We start from the raw sequence: 22,711 nt of genomic DNA, 5'->3' as shown, positions 1-22,711 counted from the left end.
AGCATAAGCTTTCGTGAGCTACAGCTTACTTCATCGGATGCATACTGTGGAAAGTTTAGAAGATCTTATTATATACACACAAAGCATCCGATGCATCCGATGAAGTGAGCTGTAGCTCACGAAAGCTTATGCTCAAATAAATTGGTTAGTCTCTAAGGTGCCACAAGTCCTCCTTTTCTTTTTTAAAATCAATCATCTAATCAACAAACAATCCATAGATCCTGCAACAGAGATCAGAGTCCAAATGCCAGAGCCAAAAGAGACAGAATCAGAACCATACATCTCCCTCTTGCATGCGCACCAGGTTATAGGCTCCGCACAGGTCTACTTTTGAGCAGAACGCAGTCAATCTAAAAGTTTGTGGATGAAAGGGAGCAGAGAGTTGTTCCAAACGGTCCTACTGGTTAGGAGTAGGAGTAGGAGAGATGTTCCAAACGGTCATCTTGTTGGTTAACCAGGAGATCTTGTGATTTTGTGGGGCCACAGATGGGGAGTGTATAGATAAAAAGGTGAGGGGAGAAATGAAGCCAAAAGCGCAATAGAATATTTGTGAGGAGCCGGAAAAGGGGCTGCAATCTGGCACACTCTAGATATACGTGCGCCAGGGTTTCCCTCACATTACAAAAAGGGCAAGTATCCGGGATGGGGGTAAACCGTGTCAGAAAGACGCCCGTGCTCACAGCTCCATGAAGGAGCCACCAACTGATGTCCCCGATGGGCCTCGGGACCAAGGTGGAATACAGGCTGGCCCACTGAGGTTGCTCACCCCCCAAAGATGGCAGGAGGTCCCGGGTATCCCTTTGTATCAGGGCGGGACACCAGGGTGTGGGCGTGAAGGGTGTGAAGCGTGAGTGTGTATAAATATTGAGTGAGTGAGTGTGTATAAATATTTCCGTGGTGCGATTTGAAAACTGACCGGCTGCAGTTCATGCAGCCGGCTTGCAGTGAAAGGGTGAGGGGTTTGTTGGGATCGGCAGGGTAGGTGCCCAATGGAAAGGTCCGGCGGGCCTGGGGTAGAGGATGGCCAGGGTGCGCTCTCGCGCAAGGCTCGGTTGACATAAGCCCGAGCAGCGGGGGTCAAGGCGGCCTTCACCTCCTGAAGTACACGCCGGGGGGTACAAGGGCTGGAGAGCCCCATGTGCCGAGTAAGCATCAGGGGATCCAGCCAGTCTCTCCGGTCGTAATCCAGGAGGTCTCCGACCCTCGTGACTTCCGCCAGGACCAACCTCTGGCGCACCGAGTGGGACTCCACCACCTGCACACGGAGTTGGGGATTGTGTAGCAGGGGCTCCGTGAGGAGATCTGCTCCCACGGTGGCCGCCATGGACCTGGTCGTTAGAAACAGTTTCCAGGTCCGGAGGAGGTCCTGGTAGAAGACCGGCAGCCCGGAGAGGTCTCGCGGAAAACCTCTTGGACAAAGATAAAAGAGCTGCCGGTCGTATCGGAGCCCTTGGAAGCGTCGCAGGAAGGCGTGCGCCAATATGCTCCACGTTGAACTACCTGCACTATAAAGGAGCCTCTGCAGGGCCTGGAGGCGGAAAACGCGGACCTGAGTGTACAGACACTTCAGGCCCTGCCCTCCTTCCTTCAGGGATAAATGAAGAACCCCAACAGGGGCCCAGTGCATTCCTGACCAAAAGAACTCTAGAATCAATCTCCGGAGGTGGGTCAGGAAACCCGGGGCTGGGGCCAGGGTGTTGAGCCGGTACCAGAGAGTGGACAGGACTAGTTGGTTAAGCACCAGTGCTCTCCCACGGAGGGAGAGACATCGAAGTAGCCTCATCCATTTCCGAATCCGCTCTATCACCCCGCCCTCTAAATTTTGCCAGTTCTCTGGCGGGGAAGGGTGCATGGCGGAAAGGTAAACGCCGAGATAGAGCAGTGGACCCGCACTCCACCGGATGGTCTGAAGCGCGGGTGGGAGGGAGCTTACCTGACGCCAGTCCCCCACCGCCAAGCCAGAACTCTTGACCCAGTTGACTCGGGCGGAGGAGGCTGCCGAATAGATGGCCTGGCATGCCTCCACTCGCGCCAAGTCGCCCAGGTCCTGGATCACGAGGAGCACGTCAGCGGCGTACGCCGACAGGACCAGCCGCAGCTCCGGCTCCCGCAGCACCAACCCTGTCATCCTCCTGCGGAGGAGACAGAGGAAAGGCTCAATCACCAGAGCATACAGCTGGCCCGAGAGGGGGCACCCCTGCCGCACCTCTCACCCAAAGCTGACCGGTTTGGTCAGGGTCCAGTTGAGCCTAACCAAACACTCTGCAGAGGCATACAGCACCCGGAGAAAACTCACAAACTGAGGTCTGAATCCAAACGCCTGCAGAGTGCTCAGGAGGTACCCATGGTCTACTCTATTGAACGCCTTCTCCTGATCAAGAAGGGAGGAACGACAGACCATCTCTCCGCCCGAGTTCCAAAAGGTCTCGGACTAGAAATAGGTTGTCAAAAATGCTGCGACCCGGGACAGTATAGGTCTGGTCTGGGTGGATCACGTCCGCCATCACAGACCCTAGCCGCAGTGAGATTGCTTTTGCTACGATTTTGTAATCCATGCTAAGGAGTGAGACGGGACGCCAGTTTCGTAAATCGCGGCGGTCCCCCTTCTTCGGCAACAAGGCGAGCACCGCTCGCTTGCATGACAGAGGGAGGACCCCGCTCTGCAAGGACTCAGCCCAGACAGTGACTAAGTCTGGGCCGAGGATGTCCCAGAACGCGAGGTAAAACTCCATGGTCAGCCCATCCATGCCTGGAGATTTATTGGTGGGCATGTAATGGAGGGCTTCCAAGAACTCGGCCAGGGTGAGAGGCAGCTCTAGCCGGTCTCAGTCGCCCACGCTGACTGTGGGGAGTTCCTCCCAGAGCACCCTGCAAGCGCCAGGATTGGTCAGATCCGGGGAGAAAAGGCTTGTGTAGAAGTCACGGGCCCTCCCACACATCTCCTCCGGATCCGTGAGGAGGGTGCCGTCTTCCGCTAGAAGGCAGGTGACGTATTTCTTGGCCCCCGTCATTTTCTCCAGGGCATAGAAGAAGCGGGAGCCGCGGTCCATCTCCCGAAGGAGGCAGATGCGGGACCAAACGAAGGCACCTCGGGCCCAGTGGTCCTCGAGGGCCTGGAGCTCCTCCCGCTTCTCCCGGCGTACTCCGCAGAGGGACGGGTCCTCGGGGTTGGCGGCCAGGCACCTCTCCATCTCTAAGACCTCCCGTTCCAACTGCTCTATCGCCGCATTTCTCCGTCGGCTGGTGCCCCGGGTGCAGTCACGGCAGAAGAGCCGGGCGCGCACCTTCCCCAGGTCCCACCATCGCCGCGCCGAGGGAAAGGCACGCCACTGCTCTTGCCAGGCCAGCCAAAACTCCCGGAAGGACGTCACGAAGCCCTCATCCTCCAACAGGCTGTTGTTAAAGTGCCAATAGGCCGGCCCCGGCCTCTCTGCACGGAGGGAGACCGTTATGGTGGCTAAATGATGGTTGGAGAATGGGGCCGGCCGAATGGTGGAGGAGTGGGCCTGTGAAAAATGGAAACGGGATAAGTAAATACGGTCCAACCGAGAGTGGTGTGACCGATGGGCCTCCACCTGGACAAAAGTGAACGTGGAAGTGTCATCTGGGTGATGGTCACGCCAGACGTCCACTAGGGAGTGATGTTCGACTATTCCTCGGAGAATTTTCGCGGCGGCTGGGCTCGGCTCGGCCCCTGAGCGGTCCTGTTCCTCGAGGGTGGTGTTAAAGTCCCCTCCCAGGACCAGGCACTCGTGCGAATCTAGGGTGCCGAGAAAGTCGGACACCCGCTGATAGAATTGTGGCCGCTTTGGGCTCGTTTGTGGGGCATAGATTTTAACAAGGTTGACCACGAGCCCCTCCATACGGACTCGAAGGTGCAGCAGGTGACCTGGCACGGCCTCAGTGACTCCTAGCACCTCGGGCCGTAGGGTGGGGGAGAACATGGTCGCCACTCCAGCTTGCCAAGTCGTGAAGTGGCTAAAGTATACCCCACTCCAGCCGCCACCTGTCCTCGACGGTCGGGTCCGTATGGGTCTCCTGCAGGAAAGCTACAGAGTACCCCCCTTCCCGAAGGTAAGAGAGCACCTGGGACCTGCGGAGAGCCGTCCTACAGCCCCTGGTGTTCAAGGTTGCAATAATGAGAGGCGTCATGCGGAGGGCTGCGGGGGTGGGGGTTCCTTATTGGTGGGGGTGTTCGTGGCCCCCGGCGGGTTGCGCAGCAACTCGTGACCCATCCCGTGGACGAGTAAATCTTTTCGGAAGCTGCGGGCCCGCTTGTAGGCCGCAGCACCGCACTTTCCTTGCCCCCTGCCCTCCTTTATAAGGGCCCTTGTGGCCTGAAGAATTTGATCAAAGTCCCCCCATAGCTGAAGAGCCAGCTGTACCCTGTTGCGGGCGCCATGGGTGTGTTCTAGGAACTTCCGTAGTGCATGCCGCAGCTCATGGGGGGGTGGGGTTACGACTTCCGGGGTGTTCCCTGGTGGGGCTCTTAATGCAGCCTCGTGGTCCGCTAAGGTGGGTAGGCAGGGTGCAGACCACCGGCGGGGCGTCTGACAGGCTGGAGTTATTAAATCCATTTCACGCCTTGGGGTGGAAGGGGATGGCGGGGGAAAAATTGCAACTCCTAATGGGTCGCAGCTAGAAAGTGCAAAGGCTGCTCCCTGTGGGGGATCTGTGGAAGGCGGGAAAGAAATAACCTCAGGGGCAGCAATAGCATTGCAGGAGGAGGGGAATTGGGCAGGGACGGGGTGGGGGCAGGGGCAGAGGTAAGGCTCTGGGCTTCAGGAGGCGAGCAGCTAAAAGAAGGTGCCTCCTGAGCAGAGTCGAGGGTTAAAGGGTAAGGGAGGGGGCTCTCAGTGATGCTAGGCACTTAGTGATGCTAGTAACTTAGAAACCAATTTCTGGACCAGGCAACGGAGCTGAAACGTGGCTCAGCAAACTTGTTGGTTGGCCAGGGCCGAGAAGAGCGGAGATGGAGGGAGTGCCAGGGACAGGTGCAGATCACCCAGTCTGCCAAGGGCACTGGTAACTACAGGGCTGGGGTGGGGGGAGGCCAGGGGACACTGCGGTTTGTCAGTGGTGTGGCGGAGTGAAGTCAAGGTCTATGTTTAACTTGGTGGTATTTCTCTGACTGTAACCCACCCACCTGAGCAATTCCAGACGGTCAGGAATGGTCTCGGCAGCACGGGCCAGAATGGGCCACAGGCCCAAATCCACGGGCCAGTGGATTTGGGTGAAAATTGGAAAAACCAAAAGGGGGAAGTGGGAGATACACATGGAGTCCCTGGCAGCTGGCCAGCAACTTTAACCAGCTCTGTAATGGCCCATCTGTCATCGACCCCGTCCAGCATCCTTCCCAGCTCCACCCTGTCATCCCAAAGGAGTCTGCCTGGGGACACCCGGAAATACGTCTCTCCCAGACGGAAAGAAAATACATGAGAATGGAGTGGGGGAAAGAATGTGGAGAAGGAGTTGCACACTGCAGCCCTGTGGGAGGAGGAATAAGGGACCCTGATGGGGGAGGAATGGGGAAGAAATGGGGGGACACAGAGTCCCTGGCACTGTGGAGAAGGGGGACACAGGGGAAAAGGAGGAATGAGGAACCACACTGGCAATTCCTGTCTCCTGCCACCAGCTGTATGCACACAGAACCCCTGGTGGGTGAGGGAGGGGGATGGGTAGCACACAGAGCCCCTGGAATGAGGGAGGGTACAGGGAGTCCCTCAATAGAGGGGGATTGGAGGGAGGCGTGGAGGAATAGAAGGAGGGATACAAGGGGCCCCTGCAGGGTGCAATACACTCAGCCTACACAAGCTAGGAAGCGTCCATGCTTTTCTGTCAGGACCTTTTCATGTTGCTGTCACACTTTATTTTATTCCCATCCAAATCTCCTGGGAGTTTTCCTCTCCCTGCCCAATTTCATTGTTACAACTCTTCTGGCTTCAGCTCTCCCAGCTAGGATCCTTCCCCCAGACACCTTCTCCAGTGGTCCCTAAACCTGGAAAAGCATTTGCACTTAAAAAGCTGAGGAACACATAGCATGGGCCCACATGAGCAACAAAGCACGTGCCCCTCTAGTCTCTAATAGGAGCTGCTAGCCTGCAGAACTGCTCAGTTCTGTGAGTGTAACTCATCTGAAACCAGTGGAGTGACATGGGATTTGCACAGGAGAAAATGGGAACAGGATTGGGCCTGAGACAAGGGTAACTTAAGCTCGTACTTAAAAGCAGGAGCTGGTCACATGCAGAGCCCAGAAAGGATTTTATCCATCTAGATTATAGCGTAAGTGCCTGGGTAAACGGGGGGTGTTTCCCTTTCCTGAGACATGTATACTATTGGTCCTGGCCAGAGGCAGGACACTGGAGGAGCAGGCCCAGTGGTCTGATCAGGTTTGGCAAATCCCATTTCCTCATTGATTTTCCCGAAGGGATGCTCGCTGGAGGACGCCGGATATATGTATTTGTGTGAGTGGGGCATATTAGAGCATCAGGGAGTGAGATTATAGCCTGTACTGAAGGTCATTCTCTTCTAAACCCCTCTTTGCAGTCACTAACAACTTTGAGAACGAATTCTTTGTGCTGAAATGTCTTATGCTTCGTCCTGGAGCAAAAGGTTGGGGGGAACTGGGAAGGAGATCTCTGGACATGCTCTGTTTTACCAGAGTTTAAAACCAGGGGGCCTAAATACATACGTCACTCCCTGGTAATTCCATTCGTTGTAACCCTCCTCCTCCTCCTCCAGCGACAGCCGTGCGGCCCCACTAGCGGATGCAGGGACGCAGAGGAGCCAGTACATGAGCATCCGTTGGCCCACTTCCTTTCCCGTTAGCAATGTCCAGAGCAACGTCATAGCTGGAAAGATCAAGGAAGAAGGGAAGAGACGCTCCAACCAAACACCCTCCCACACATGCCCAATGGAGAAGAGGGGACTCTGTTTACCAGAATAGCCAGTGTGTCGGGTGTTCCTCTCCTCCCAGCTGACCCAGCAGCTGCAATTGCAGAGTGCCCCAGGCTGTGAGCCAACGCAAGTGGGATTGCATTTCAAGGATGCTTGGAACCCCCACCAGCCACTCCGTGCCAAGAGACCCCCATGGGTAATGCCAGGCCCAGGCATGAGATGACATAGAATCATAGACTATCAGGGTTGGAAGGGACCTCAGAAGGTCGTCTAGTCCAACCCCCTGCTCAAAGCAAGACTAATCCCCAATTTTGCCCCAGATCCCTAAATGGCCCCCTCAGGGATTGAACTCACAACCCACAGTTTAGCAGGTTAATGCAGAAACAACTGAGCTATCCCTCCCCCCATGACGAGGTGCCTGCCTCTTATTGGAGAGGCAACTGCTGCTTCCCTCTGAGCCCAGGGGGCTGCCCTACCTCTTACCAAGAGCCACTCAATAATACCAACCTGGTCCTATACCAGTGGGGCACAGTCCACAGAGCCACTGTGGAGGGAGGCTTCTCATTCTTGTTTCACTCTTTAAAATGAATAAGCTGCTACGTTCCCTGCAGCTGCTGTGGAAAGGCAGAACAAGGAGCCAATGGCTGGAGGTTAAAGCCGGACAAATTAAAATGAGGAATTAGGCACACACTTTTCCCAGTGAAGGTGATTGTGCCAGTGGTTAAACTGCCAGGGGAAGTGGTGGATTCTCCATCTCTTGATGTCTTCATAACCAGACTGGTTGCTTTTCTGGCAGAGGCGTTAGCCAGACCCAAGTTACTAGGCTCAATGCGCTCGTTGCAGGGTGAAATTCCCTGGCCTGTGTTACACACGAGGTCTAATGGTCCCCGCTGGCCTCAAACTCTATGAATCTCTGAATACAGGAAAGGTAAACCTGCAAGTAGAACTCATCTGACTCAGGGAGAGGGACAACAAGGAGAGATCAGCAGCGAGGTAAAGCAATTGGTTCATTAACACACAACTCCTCATTCAGAACAAACTCAGTGGGTGTAATGCTTTCGCTCTGCAGGCTAATGCCACTGGCACAGAACATGCTGCTTTCAGAGAAAGTGGTTTCCACCTACCTGAGGGGATACAGTCTCAGGCTACATCCCCTAAAGGTTTGAAGAGGATTCCAGGAGCACCTGGGACACCAGAGATAAGGTTTCCCCAGAGGCCCATTGGTCAATGCTTAGATCTCTGCACGTCGGGATAAGAGCCAAGTTCTCCACCTTTGTTGGGAGTGCAAGTCACTGAGATGGCTGGGGAGGGCCTGGGGCCAGGTTTCTCTGTCAGCCATCTTGAAACCAGCCAGAAGAAAAGCAAGGGACATACTAGAGGCAGCAGGAATGCACGTCACAGCGAGCAGCTTTCCTAACTGGTGGCATCCTGCTATGAGGAGCAGCCCCCTCCCCACCATCTAGCTATGTGGAGCAGCCCCCTCCCCGCCACCTAGCTATGTACCTGTACCTTCAGTTTCCACCTTGTCATTGCAAGGGTTGCGGCAGGAGGGCAGCTTGGACCTAAGAGTGGCCCCGCAACTCTAGGGGCGAATCCAGGGATGCGGCACAGTTAGGCTCATGTTCAATGTGGGTCTCATAAAGACAGGGAAAGGTTGTGCTACAAGAGCACTTAGCTAAAGGCCCCGTTTGAATTGGTAGGGAAGGGGGGGATCTTGGACATGTGCAAATAGGGTTCGGTGGAGGCAGAGAAGGCAGCTGCGCCATCTGCATCCATTTCTATTGATCCACATCCTGAGGCTAATCTGGAAAAGCAATTCACTGGGGAATAAAGAGATCTTGTCAGCCTCCCTTGGGGACAAGGGACCTGAAGGCTGACTGGCCATTAAGCTATCCCCTAATTCCCAGATGCTTCCCTGCACATCGCTGGAGACTCACTAATGAGGGAAACCTCCCCTACTGGCCAGTGTAGGTTCAGAATAAAGTCCTCAGGCAGCCTGGATCCAATAGCACTGCTGCCCTAACAAAGAGGCTAGAGCATGTACCTGTGACGAGGCTGGATGGGCCAAATCCCCAGAGCTGGGATGGACACTCTAGGATCTTCATGGGAATTCCAGGTAGGCACCAGGGAGCAGAAGGTACCAATCCGCCCTGAGATGGGGGGGGCCCTGCAGAGTTCACACGCTTGGGGTAGGTGGAGGCCCCAGGTAGAAGCAGTCTCTGCTATGGAGAGGGGTAGGGGCCAGGCTCTCCCCCTGCAGTGCTCAATGACCCATTGGTGAAGCGCCTATGGGGTAAAGTTGTGATAGAAAGCTGTTGTTTTCCTGTGTATGACAAGCCCACCCCACTGCAGCCCTGCCAACCTGCTCCCTCTACCCACTCCTCCCCTCCCCTCCCTAGAAACAAGCCCAGAAACATCCCGCATCAGCCCTAGCCCATGTGACAAGCCTGCTATTTCCTCCCTGCCAGCTGGCAAATCCAGCAGCAGAACTTTGCATTGGCCCTGGTGTGACCAATGCTGGAATACTGTGCCATGTTCTGGTGCCCGCAGTTCAAGGATGTTGATGAATTGTAGCGGGTTCAAAGAGCCATGAGAACAATTAAAGGATTAGAAAACTTGCCTTATAGTGATAGACTCAAGGAGATCCATCTATTTTGCTTAACAAAGAGAAGGTGAAGGGGTGACTTGACCATAGTCTGTAAATACCAATATGGAGAATAAATATCTAATAACAGGCTCTTCAGTCTAGCAGAGACAGGTCTAACATGATCCACTGGCTGGAAGTGGAGGCTAGACAAATTCAGACTGGAAATAACAGGTACGTTTTTGACAGTAAGGGTAATTAATCACTGGAACAATGTACCCAGGGTCATGGTGGAATCTCCATCGTTGACAATTTTAAAATCAAGACTGGATGTTTTTGTAAAAGTGCTGCTCTAGGCATTATGGGGAATTTCCCAGGCCTGGCTTACACAGGAGGCCGGACTAGGTGATCACAATGGCCCCTTCTGGCCTGCAATTCTATGAATTAGTTGGGGATTGGTCCTGCTTTGAGCAGGGGGTTGGACTAGATGACCTCCTGAGGTCCCTTCCAACCCTGATATTCTATGAATCCCTGAACCCACCATCCTCTCCATCTTCCCCAGGCCAAGCGCAGCCATTCACATGTGGGATCTGTTGCTAAAGCACCCAGGCATGATGCTCATTCCCCTGAGAACTCACCAGCACACTGGGGTGACCTCTGTGACTCGACAGCGGGATCTGGTCTCTGGGCAGGGGGCTTTGCTGCTGGTAGAACCTTTGTGCTCTCCAGAGCGCAAACAAGTCAGGCTGCTTTTACGGACACTGGTTAGCCCAGGGGTGGGCAACCCATGACCCGCGTGCCAAAGGCGGCATGCGAGCTGATTTTCAGTGGCACTCACACTGCCTGGATCCTGGCCACCGCTCCGGGGGGCTCTGCAATTTAATTTAATTTAATTTTAAATGAAGCTTCTTAAACATTTTAAAAACCTTATTTACTTTACATACAACAATAGTTTAGTTATATATTATAGACTTATAGAAAGAGACCTTCTAAAAACGTTAAAATGTATGACTGGCACGCAAAACCTTAAATTAGAGTGATTAAATGAAGACTCGGCACACCACTTCTGAAAGGCTGACGACCCCTAGGTTAGCCCCTCATTACGTATCTGTGTACACCTCCCCTGAAGGGAAATGACTGCTCCTTGGTATACAATTGTCCCGATGCGTCTAATCAAACTCTCAGCCAGCACCTGCCAGCCCTGGTTCTGTTCTCTCCAGCTGCTTACAGGCTTGTTACATGGGAAAGGAAATTGGGTTCGATCGGTGCAGTGAGGTGAGTGCCCAGCACCGTGTGGGTCACGGAGGAAGCACGGCAGCTCTGCCCAGAGCCTTCTGGCTAAACCCTTCACGCTCACAGCCAAAGTGTAATAGGGGAAGAGACAAGCAGCTGACACACCAGGTAAAGAAAGCAATTTGTCGTGCCAGGTTGTCTGACAGATGAGTCTGAAGTTGCCAAGGGAAGCGGCAGGGCTCCAGCCTGTATTCGTTGTGGCACATGGCAGTCTGGAGGAAAGGTGCTGACAGCACTGACACTGTCAAGGGACCCTTCTCTGCTGCTTCTGCACCGAGTTGCTCCGACAAGTTCAGAATGATCACTCAGCAACGCCTGATTCCCTGTCAAATGCAAGGCCATCTTTCTGCAATGTCTAGCATTAGGTATGCGAGAGCAGTAGAGCCTTTTGCAGCCAGAAGAACCGGAGTAGAGGAAAACAACAGGTAACAATATGAGGGGAACAAGACAGATACTAGCAATGAGGCTCCAGCTGCATTCTCTATTATGCCATCATTTCTGCTAATTCCAGTGTGTACGAGGGGCTGGGAGCTTGCTGCCAGCCCGGGCTAAGTTCCCAAGTCAAATCCCATAAGCAACACAAAGCTGGGACTGGCTAATACTTGGATGAGAGGTCTCTATTCCAGGGTTTCTCAACCCATGGGTTGGGACCCAAAATTGGGTCGTCAGAATGTTTCAAAGGGTTGCATGGTGGCTTCTGCTCCATGGGGCTGGCTGGGCTCGCCTCCCTGCTCCAGACACGGCAACTTCTGGGGTCTCTGCGCCACTCAGATTTGGGCCAGCCGTCATGACAATGGGAGTCCGAGTAGGCCAAATTTGAGTGAGTGGCACTGCAACCCCACAAGCCAGGTCACAATTCCACTCACACAAATTTGGTCCACTTAGGAGGACGGGGCCAAATCTGAGCGGCACTGCTACCTTGAAGCCTGCAGCACCGGGAGCAGAGAGCCTCACCCAGCCAGCCCCACAGCACAGAGCTGAAGGAGCCATCACTGTGGGGTGACTTCTGGGCAGGACCCAACCCTCCGGGGAGCGGGATGCAACCGAAACCACCCCAGGGCCTCCGTCCCCAGGTTATTTACTGGGTCACGACAGGCCATTCATTTTTACAAATAGGTCCTGAGCCCAAAAAGGTTGAGAACCACTGCTCCAGAGAAAGCCTAGGTGCCAGTGAAAGTGGTTTTGACAATTCAGTAGGTGGTACAATCCCCTGAGTCAGCACTGAGCCAGTGCTCCACTAGGGTGCTAGGGGGTGCTGTGCTGCTGGAGATGTCGTGTCTGATGTGATGTATAACCACAGTCCTGGTGATGGATGCCATGGCACTTTCTGCAAGAGTAGGAAACATTAGCCCCACTGTTTTGTCACATTCCACTCAGAGGGTATGTCTACACTACGGAATTAGGTCGAATTTATAGAAGTCGGTTTTTTAGAAATCGGTTTTATATATTTGAGTGTGTGTGTCCCCACAGAAAATGCTCTAAGCGCATTAAGTGCATTAACTCGGCAGAGTGCTTCCACAGTACCGAGGCTAGAGTCGACTTCCGGAGCGTTGCACTGTGGGTAGCTATCCCACAGTTCCTGCAGTCTCCGCTGCCCATTGGAATTCTGGGTTGAGATCCCAATGCCTGATGGGGCTAAAACATTGTCCCGGGTGGTTCTGGGTACATATTGTCAGGCCCCCGTTCCCTCCCTCCCTCCGTGAAAGCAGCAGCAGACGATCGTTTCGCGCCTTTTTTCTTGAGTTACCTGTGCAGACGCCATACCACGGCAAGCATGGAGCCCGCTCAGGTAACCGTCACCGTATGTCTCCTGGGTGCTGGCAGACGTGGTACTGCACTACTACACAGCAGCATCAACCCATTGCCTTGTGGCAGCAGACGGTGCAGTAGGACTGGTAGCCATCATCGTTATGTCTGAGGTGCTCCTGGCCAGACATGGGCGCAGGGACTAAATTTGGAGTGACTTGACCAGGTCATTCTCTTTAGTCCTGCAGTCAGTCCTATTGAACTATCTTATGGTGAGCAGGCAGGCGATACAGATTGCTAGCAGTCCTACTGTACCATCTTCTGCCAGGCAGGTAAGAGATGAGGACGGCTAGCAGTCCTACTGCACCGTCTGCTGCCAGCCAAAGATGTAAAAGATAGATGGAGTGGATCAAAACAAGAAATAGACCAGATTTGTTTTGTACTCATTTTTTCTGTGCGGACGCCATACCAAGGCAAGCATGGAGGCCGCTCAGCTCACTTTGGAAATTAGGAGCACATTAAACACCACACGCATTATCCAGCAGTATATGCAGCACCAGAACCTGGCAGAGCGATACCGGGCGAGGAGGCGACGTCAGCGCGGTCACGTGAGTGATCAGGACATGGACACAGATTTCTCTGAAAGCATGGGCCCTGCCAATGCATGCATCATGGTGCTAATGGGGCACGTTCATGCTGTGGAACGCTGATTCTGTGCTCGGGAAACAAGCACAGACTGGTGGGACTGCATAGTGTTGCAGGTCTGGGACAATTCCCAGTGGCTGCGAAGGGCACTTTCATGGAACTTTGTGACTTGCTTTCCCCTGCCCTGAAGCGCATGAATACCAAGATGAGAGCAGCCCTCACAGTTGAGAAGCGAGTGGCGATAGCCCTGTGGAAGCTTGCAATGCCAGACAGCTACTGGTCAGCTGGGAATCACTTTGGAGTGAGCAAATCTACTGTTGGGGCTGCTGTGATGCAAGTAGCCCACGCAATCAAAGATCTGCTGATATCAAGGGTACTGACCCTGGGAAATGTGTAGGTCATAGTGGATGGCTTTGCTGCAATGGGATTCCCTAAATGTGTTGGGGCCATAGACGGAACCCATATCCGTATCTTGGCACCAGAGCACCAAGCCGGCGAGTACGTAAACCACAAGGGGTACTTTTCAATAGTGCTGCAAGCTCTGGTGGATCACAAGGAACGTTTCACCAACATCAACGTGGGATGGCCGGGAAAGGTACATGACGCTCACATCTTCAGGAACTCTGGTCTGTATCAAAAGCTGCAGGAAGGGACTTTATTCCCAGACCAGAAAATAACCGTTGGGGATGTTGAAATGCCTATAGTTATCCTTGGGGATGCAGCCTACACCTTAATGCCATAGCTCATGAAGCCGTACACAGGCAGCCTGGACAGTAGTCAGGAGCTGTTCAACTACAGGCTGAGCAAGTGCAGAATGGTGGTAGAATGTGCATTTGGATGTTTAAAGGCGCGCTGGCGCAGTTTACTGACTCGCTTAGACCTCAGCGAAACCAGTGTAACCCTTCTGCCCATCAGAGTTGGCAGCAACAAGGGCCGGGTTCAATATCTAGAAGATCCATTCCAATAACACAATGCAAACCGGTTCGAGCCCCCACCCAGTGACCTGGGACAAATATATAAACCACCCCCGCTGGGCGCCTCCCAGAGGCAATACTTCCTCTCTTGCAAGCACCTAGTCTGAGTGTAGCAAAAAGCCTTTTAATAACAGAGAGAAACAATGTGGCATTATGTTGGGGAAACACCACCAACAGGATTCATAACACAACCCATGAGCAAAAAAACTCACCCCAAGCAAATTGGGGCATGCCCTTTCCCTTTGGTTCTTGAGTCCAGCAACCCCAAATCACCCAAAGTCCCAAAAGTCCAATGACCCAAAAGTCTCTGTCCCTGGTCAGGGCAGCCCCAGATTTCAAAAGTTTATCTGCAGAGCTTTACCTCCCAACCTGGTGGAGATGGGGGTGGGGGTAAAAGGCACCTTTTTTGATCTGATCTGATGATCTGAAGCTGACTGCCCCACAGCTCCATAAGCCTTCGCTCCGCTCCACCAGCCGCCCCACAAACTGCTTTGCTCAGCTCCGCACCGCTCCGCATCCCACCAGCAGCTCCCGCCGTCCCATGAACTGCTCCACCAGCCTGCCCACAAGGCACTTCAGCCATCCCGCAAACTTCTCCACAATATATCTTCAGGCTCCCCCACTACTTAACACAATGCTCAGGGATTTCAGCTCTTAGGTGAATTCAGCTTGTAGTAGGGGAGCCTCAGTGCTGGTGCACCATTAGCCCAAAGTGGACTTAGCAGCCTGTAACTAGACTCCTAATGGAATCAAAATTAGCTCTGATATTCCACAGTGAAGAAAGGAGGAAGTGCAATTAGCATGTAAGGCCCCCACCAAGGGGCCCATGCCACCTAGTATTAATACTTGTCCCCAACCTCTCTCAATTTACAGAGTTTTGGAACCCATGACCCTTGCCTAGCGAGTGCTACTTAGTTGATGGTGAGTCCCTCCATCATAACAAAAGGCCACGTACAGTTCCAAGCACAGTTCCCATAATCAGGGTAATAACAATTTATTCTTCCTGCCCCAATAACAGAGACACTGGGGATCCCACAGCAGCCAAAGTGACCATTTGGGCAGCTATGGCCTCATTCTAGGCGGGGTGGGTGTGCCTATGCAAATGAGATCAGCCCCTGAAGTTCTTTTCCACAACTTGCCACACCTCACCACCAGATGGCAGGGTGGAGCTCATCCTGACACTGCTTACACCAGTATTCCCACTGTTATTACTGCTTGCTGTGTGCTCCACAATATCTGAGAGAGTAAGGGGGAGACGTTTATGGCGGGGTGGGAGGTTGAGGCAAATCGCCTGGCTGCTGGTTACACGCAGCCAGACACCAGGGCGGTTAGAAGAGCACAGGAGGGCGTGGTACACATCAGAGAAGCTTTGAAAACCAGTTTCATGACTGGCCAGGCTACAGTGTGAAAGTTCAGTTTGTTTCTCCTTGATGAAACCCCCCACCCCTTGGTTCACTCTACTTCCCTGTAAGCTAACCACCTTCCCCTCCTCCCTTCGATCACCGCTTGCAGAAGCAATAAAGTCATTGTTGCTTCACATTCACGCATTCTTTATTCATTCATAACACAAATAGGGGGATGACTACCAAGGTAGCCCAGGAGGGGTGGTGGAGGAGGGAAGGAAAATGCCACACAGCACTTTAAAAGTTTAAAACTTTAAAATTTATTGAATGCCAGCCTTCTGTTTTTTGGGCAGTCCTCTGTGGTGGAGTGGCTGGTTGGCCAGAGGCCCCCCCACCGCGTTCTTGGGTGTCTGGGTGAGGAGGCTATGGAACTTGAGGAGGAGGGCGGTAGGTTACACAGGGGCTGTAGTGGCAGTCTGTGCTCCAGCTGCCTTTGCTGCAGCTCACCCATACACTGGAGCATACTGGTTTGATCCTCCAGCAGCCTCAGCATTGAATCCTGACTCCTCTCATCACGCTGCCGCCACATTTGAGCTTCAGCCCTGTCTTCAGCCCGCCACTTACTCTCTTCAGCCCGCCACCTCTCCTCCCGGTCATTTTGTGCTTTCCTACACTCTGACATTATTTGCCTCCACGCATTCGTCTGTGCTCTGTCAGTGTGGGAGGACAGCATGAGCTCGGAGAACATTTCATTACGAGTGCGTTTTTTTTTCTTTCTAATCTTCACTAGCCTCTGGGAAGGAGAAGATCCTGTGATCATTGAAACACATGCAGCTGGTGGAGAAAAAATAAAGGGACAGCGGTATTTAAAAAGACACATTTTATAAAACAGTGGCTACACTCTTTCAGGGTAAACCTTGCTGTTAACATTACATACATAGCACATGTGCTTTCGTTACAAGGTCGCATTTTGCCTCCCCCCACCGCGTGGCTACCCCCTCAACCCTCCCCCCTCCCTGTGGCTAACAGCAAACATACGCTGCAATGCTTTGTTGTATAATGATTCCTGAGTACGTGTTATTGGCCTGGAGTGGTAAAGTGTCCTACCACGGAGGACGCAATAAGGCTGCCCTCCCCAGAAACCTTTTGCAAAGGCATTGGGAGTACATCCAGGAGAGCCGCGAATGCCAGGGCAAATTAATCCTTTCACATGCTTGCTTTTAAATCATGTATAGTATTTTAAAAGGTACACTCACCGGAGGTCCCTTCTCTGCCTGCCAGGTCCAGGAGGCAGCCTTGGGTGGGTTCGGGGGGTAATGGCTCCAGGTCCAGGGTGAGAAACAGTTCCTGGCTGTTGGGAAAACCGGTTTCTCTGCTTGCTTGCTGTGAGCTATCTACAACCTCATCATCATCTTCTTCGTCCCCAAAAACTGCTTCCGTGTTGCCTCCATCTCCATTGAAGGAGTCAAACAACACAGCTGGGGTAGTGGTGGCTGAACCCCCTAAAATGGCATGCAGCTCATCATAGAAGCAGCATGTTTGGGGCTCTGACCTGGAGCGGCCGTTCGCCTCTCTGGTTTTCTGGTAGGCTTGCCTCAGCTCCTTAAGTTTCATGCAGCACTGCTTCGGGTCCCTGTTATGGCCTCTGTCCTTCATGCCCTGGGAGATTTTGACAAAGGTTTTGGCATTTCGAAAACTGGAACGGAGTTCTGATAGCATGGATTCCTCTCCCCATACAGCGATCAGATCCTGTAACTCCCGTTCAGTCCATGCTGGAGCTCTTTTGCGATTCTGGGACTCCATCATGGTCACCTCTGCTGATGAGCTCTGCATGGTCACCTGCAGCTTGCCACACTGGCCAAACAGGAAATGAGATTCAAAAGTTCGCGGTTCTTTTCCTGTCTACCTGGACAGTGCATCTGAGTTGAGAGTGCTGTCCAGAGCGGTCACAATGGAGCACTCTGGGATAGCTCCCGGAGGCCAATACCATCGAATTGTGTCCACAGTACCCCAAATTTGACCCGGCAAGGCCGATTTAAGCGCTAATCCACTTGTCAGGGGTGGAGTAAGGAAATCGATTTTAAGAGCCCTTTAAGTCGAAATAAAGGGCTTCATCGTGTGGACAGGTGCAGGTTTACATCGATTTAACGCTGCTAAATTCGACCCAAAGTCCTCGTGTAGACCAGGGCAGAGACAAGATAGGTGAGGGAATATCTTTTACTGGACCAAGTTCTGATGGTGACACAGACAAGTTTTTGAGCTTACACATCCCGCTTTGGGTGATTACATTCTCCCTATATGGGCCAAAAGAAATCTGATGAGGTTCAATAAGGATAAGTGCAGGGTCCTGCACTTAGGACGGAAGAACCCAATGCACAGCTACAGACTAGGGACCGAATGGCTAGGCAGCAGTTCTGCGGAAAAGGACCTAGGGGTGACAGTGGACGAGAAGCTGGATATGAGTCAGCAGTGTGCCCTTGTTGGCAAGAAGGCCAATGGCATTTTGGGATGTATAAGTAGGGGCATAGCGAGCAGATCGAGGGGCGTGATCGTTCCCCTCTATTCGACATTGGTGAGGCCTCATCTGGAGTACTGTGTCCAGTTTTGGGCCCCACACTTCAAGAAGGATGTGGATAAATTGGAGAGAGTCCAGCGAAGAGCAACAAAAATGATTAGGGGTCTGGAACACATGAGTTATGAGGAGAGGCTGAGGGAGCTGGGATTGTTTAGCCTGCAGAAGAGAAGAATGAGGGGGGATTTGATAGCTGCTTTCAACTACCTGAAAGGGGGTTCCAAAGAGGATGGCTCTAGACTGTTCTCAATGGTAGCAGATGACAGAACAAGGAGTAATGGTCTCAAGTTGCAGTGGGGGAGGTTTAGATTGGATATTAGGAAAAACTTTTTCACTAAGAGGGTGGTGAAACACTGGAATGCGTTACCTAGGGAGGTGGTAGAATCTCCTTCCTTAGAAGTTTTTAAGGTCAGGCTTGACAAAGCCCTGGCTGGGATGATTTAACTGGGAATTGGTCCTGCTTCGAGCAGGGGGTTGGACTAGATGACCTTCAGGGGTCCCTTCCAACCCTGATATTCTATGATTCTATGATTCTATATTGCTCCTGTATTTTCAGCTGTCCTCAGCATTCTTCTGCTACGCTGTCATTCAGCATTGCCCTGTGCAGTTAAACAACTGTTTGCGTCATAAATCAGAGAAATATGGGTTAAGAGATTTTGGATATATAGCAGGTAAGACAGTCTGGGTTTCTTCAGAATTAAAGGCATTATAAAAACGTAAATCACTATGCACACACCATCCAAGTACTGCACGCCCCATGCCTCTTCAATAACAAAAAGTGCAATTCCAAATAAGCAAAGAAGATTCTATGACTCAGCAGACTCAGCTGTACCAGGGTTGAAACAATATTTAAAAAGAGAATTGTAAAACACAGAGGAACCAAGTAGTATAGTTTCCATAAAGGAAAATCATGCATCTGCTACTAGAATTATTTGTGTCAATAAAGCAATGGATGAAGAAGAACTAGTTTATTTAATTGATTTGGGCTTTCCAAAAGCCTCAGTAGAGATTGTTAAAAAAACCAAGAAATCACAGGGTGGGAGGTGAAGTTTGTCATGGATCACAAACTGGCTCTTCATGGCAAAAGATGAACAGTGAGGTTCCCCCAGGAACTGCACTAGACTTGTGTGTATTTAACAGAATGACTAATTATCTGGCAAGAGAAGGGAACAGTGAGGTGGCTAAATTTGCAGATGACACAAAATTATTTAGGTTAATTGAGACTAGAAAGATCTGTGAGGAACCTCAGAGGGAGCTAACAAAGCTAGGAAAGGGGGCAACACAACAGCAGATTAAATGTAATGTTGACAAATGCTAGGTAATGCACATTGGAAGGAACAATTTGAATTGATCTTGCATACTGCTAAATTTGAAATGTACTGTAATCATTCAGGAAAAAGACCTAGATGTTATTGTGGGCCGTTCAATGAAATTAACTTCTCAGTGCACAGAGACAATAAAAAAAGCAGTATGTAGAATGGGACAGTAGAAAATAACAATGAGAATATGGCCATGCTGTTAAATATAAATTGATGCCATGATCTGACTTTCGATATTGTTTTCAGTTGTGGCCACTTACAACGGGGCACTCACCTCCGGAGTTCCTGGAAGCAGCTAACTGGAGTACCGCAGTCCTTTTCTCACCTCTGGTGCTCCCTGCAGGCTACCGGCCAACTTTGATGGGTCTTCAGTGACTTGGCCTTCCTGCCTGAATGAACCCCCTCTGGGGTAGAAGGAGTCCAATAAGTAGACAGTCTATTTGCCTTCACTAAGATCTTCAGCCCTAGATCTGGGCCCTTCAAACTCAGCCCTTTGTCCTGGCTTCCAACTAAGCCTGCTCCTCTTCTTGGGGTTTATACCACTTTAAACGTGGCCAGTGTGGGAACTCCAGGTTCCAACCCAGAGATTCTATAAACAGCAGCCACGAACAGCTCGATCCAATTCATTGCTGCTGCTTCTTCCCTGAGCCTCTTCCTACCTGGCCCCTTTAGCTTCACCCTTATACTGTGGTATGGTTCTTATATCCTCTCTCTTCTTGCAAATCCAGTTTTGCAAAATGCAGCCAGAAAATAGACTCTGGCTAGCCCTCAAGTTTTCATAGCTAGAGAGGAGCACCATTCGTTCCCCCTCAGGTCCCAGCCATGAACTGACCTGCTAAGGCCTGGCAGTGCCTTTGATCTGAGCCTGCTGGGCTCTGATTGGCTGCTTCTGTGAGGCTTCTCTAGGCAGACTTAGAGGAATCCTTCCCCTTCACTTTGCTGCTTCCTGGGGCAGGGTGTAGTAGGACTGCCTCGCCACCTGTGGGGAGCAGCAAAGGCCAGATGTTACCCCGTCACACCACTCTATGTCAGAAAAAAGCAGAACTAGATAAGGATCAGTGATGGGGAACAATTCATAGGTTCGTAAAAAGAAAAGGAGTACTTGTGGCACCTTAGAGACTAACCAATTTATTTGAGCATAAGCTTTTGTGAGCTACAGCTCACTTCATCGGATCTGATGAAGTGAGCTGTAGCTCACAAAATAAATTGGTTAGTCTCTAAGGTGCCACAAGTACTCCTTTTCTTTTTGCGAATACAGACTAACACGACTGCTCCTCTGAAACAATTCACAGGTTGTAGATTTTAAGACAGCCCATCTCCATTAAAAGACTTCAAACAATAGAGAATCTGCCACCCCTCTAAATAGTTCCTCTGCTTAATTACCCTATTTAAAAATTGCACCTTATTTCCAGTTTGAATTTTTCTAGTTTCAATTTTCAGCCATTGGATCTTGTTCTGCCTTTGGCTATTAGATGAAAATACTTTCTAGTATCAGAAATATTCTCCCTGTGTAGGCGAGAAGCTGGATATGAGTCAGCAGTGTGCCCTTGTTGCCAAGAAGGCCAATGGCATTTTGGGAGGTATAAGTAGGGGCATAGCGAGCAGATCGAGGGACGTGATCGTCCCCCTCTATTCGACATTGGTGAGGCCTCATCTGGAGTACTGTGCCCAGTTTTGGGCCCCACGCTACAAGAAGGATGTGGATAAATTGGAAAGAGTCCAGCAAAGGGCAACAAAAATGATTAGGGGTCTGGAACACATGAGTTATGAGGAGAGGCTGAGGGAACTGGGATTGTTTAGTCTGCAGAAGAGAAGAATGAGGGGGGATTTGATAGCTGCTTTCAACTACCTGAGAGGTGGTTCCAGAGAGGATGGTTCTAGACTATGCTCAGTGGTAGAAGAGGACAGGACAAGGAGTAATGGTCTCAAGTTGCAGTGGGGGAGGTTTAGGTTGGATATTAGGAAAAACTTTTTCACTTGGAGGGTGGTGAAACACTGGAATGCGTTACCTAGGGAGGTGGTAGAATCTCCTTCCTTAGAAGTTTTTAAGGTCAGGCTTGACAAAGCCCAGGCTGGGATGATTTAATTGGGGATTGGTCCTGCTTTGAGCAGGGGGTTGGACTAGATGACCTCTTGAGGTCCCTTCCAACCCTGATATTCTATGATTCTATGAATTGCAGATTGTGATCAAATCACCCCTTAATCTTCTTTTTGATGCGCTAAATGGATTGAGTTCCCTAAGTCTCTCACTGTAAGGCAGATTTCCAGATCTTGAACCATACTGGTAGCTGTTCTCTATACCCTCTCCAACATCCCTTTAAAATGTGGACACCAGCATTGTGCATAATATTCCAGTTTCACAAATGATCAAATCTACGATGCGTGCAGAGGTAATACAATTTTCCTACTCCAACTTGATATTTCCCTGTTAAAGTATCCAAGTATGGTCTTAGCCATAGCATCACTCGGAGTTCACATTCATTTGGCCAAGTCCTTTCCAACATAACTGCTTTGTAGGATATCTCTGTAAATGTAAGTGGCTGATGTACTTTGTTTCTAGTCATATAACCTCTATAACCTTACATCTGGCCATACTAACATATACATTGTTTAATGGCACCAGGCTTACCCAGAAATCTAGATCACTTTGTTATAACTCAGCTGATCTCTGCATCATGAGCAAATATTATCTGCAATGACTTTATATTTTCTTTCAGATCACTGACAAAACACTGGGCTGAGAACCAGCTCCTGGCAGGGCTCCACCAAAAGACCCCCGTTTGATGATGAGTCCCCGTTAACAATTATATTTTAAAATCTATCAGTGAACGCTACACAAAATCAACATGGCACATCATAAATGGATTAAAAACTGGCACATTTTAAATCAGATTTCTATGTGTGGGGAGATGGATAACATTAGGACAATTTAGAGAGGACACAGAAAAGAGGGGACAGGGCAAAGCTTTAGACCAAAAAAATCATCTAGAGAAGGTAAAGCGAGGGCTCCCGTTTGCACTTTTTGACATAATACATAATTAACTTGTGGAACTCATTGCCATAAGGTATCACTGCAGTCAGGGGCATATTAGGATTAGCCATTTATTTGGATAATGGAAACATTAGTTAGGGTAAAAAAAATATTCTAGGGACAGCAGGTAGTGACCCCTGTATTTATTCTAACACTCAACTGTTTCTTTGAGAAGCTCTCACACCTTCATTGTTAGAAGCAGACATTTGATATTCAGGAAGGTGAATGCCCTTGGACTACAGAAGTGCCTTTTCTTTGTCCCATGAAATTCTGTTAAGACAATCTGCTAAAAATCTCCATTTCCTTT

Source organism: Lepidochelys kempii, chromosome 18, assembly GCF_965140265.1.
Source record: "Lepidochelys kempii isolate rLepKem1 chromosome 18, rLepKem1.hap2, whole genome shotgun sequence".
Taxonomy (NCBI): domain Eukaryota; kingdom Metazoa; phylum Chordata; order Testudines; family Cheloniidae; genus Lepidochelys; species Lepidochelys kempii.
This window is presented reverse-complemented; position numbering follows the sequence as displayed.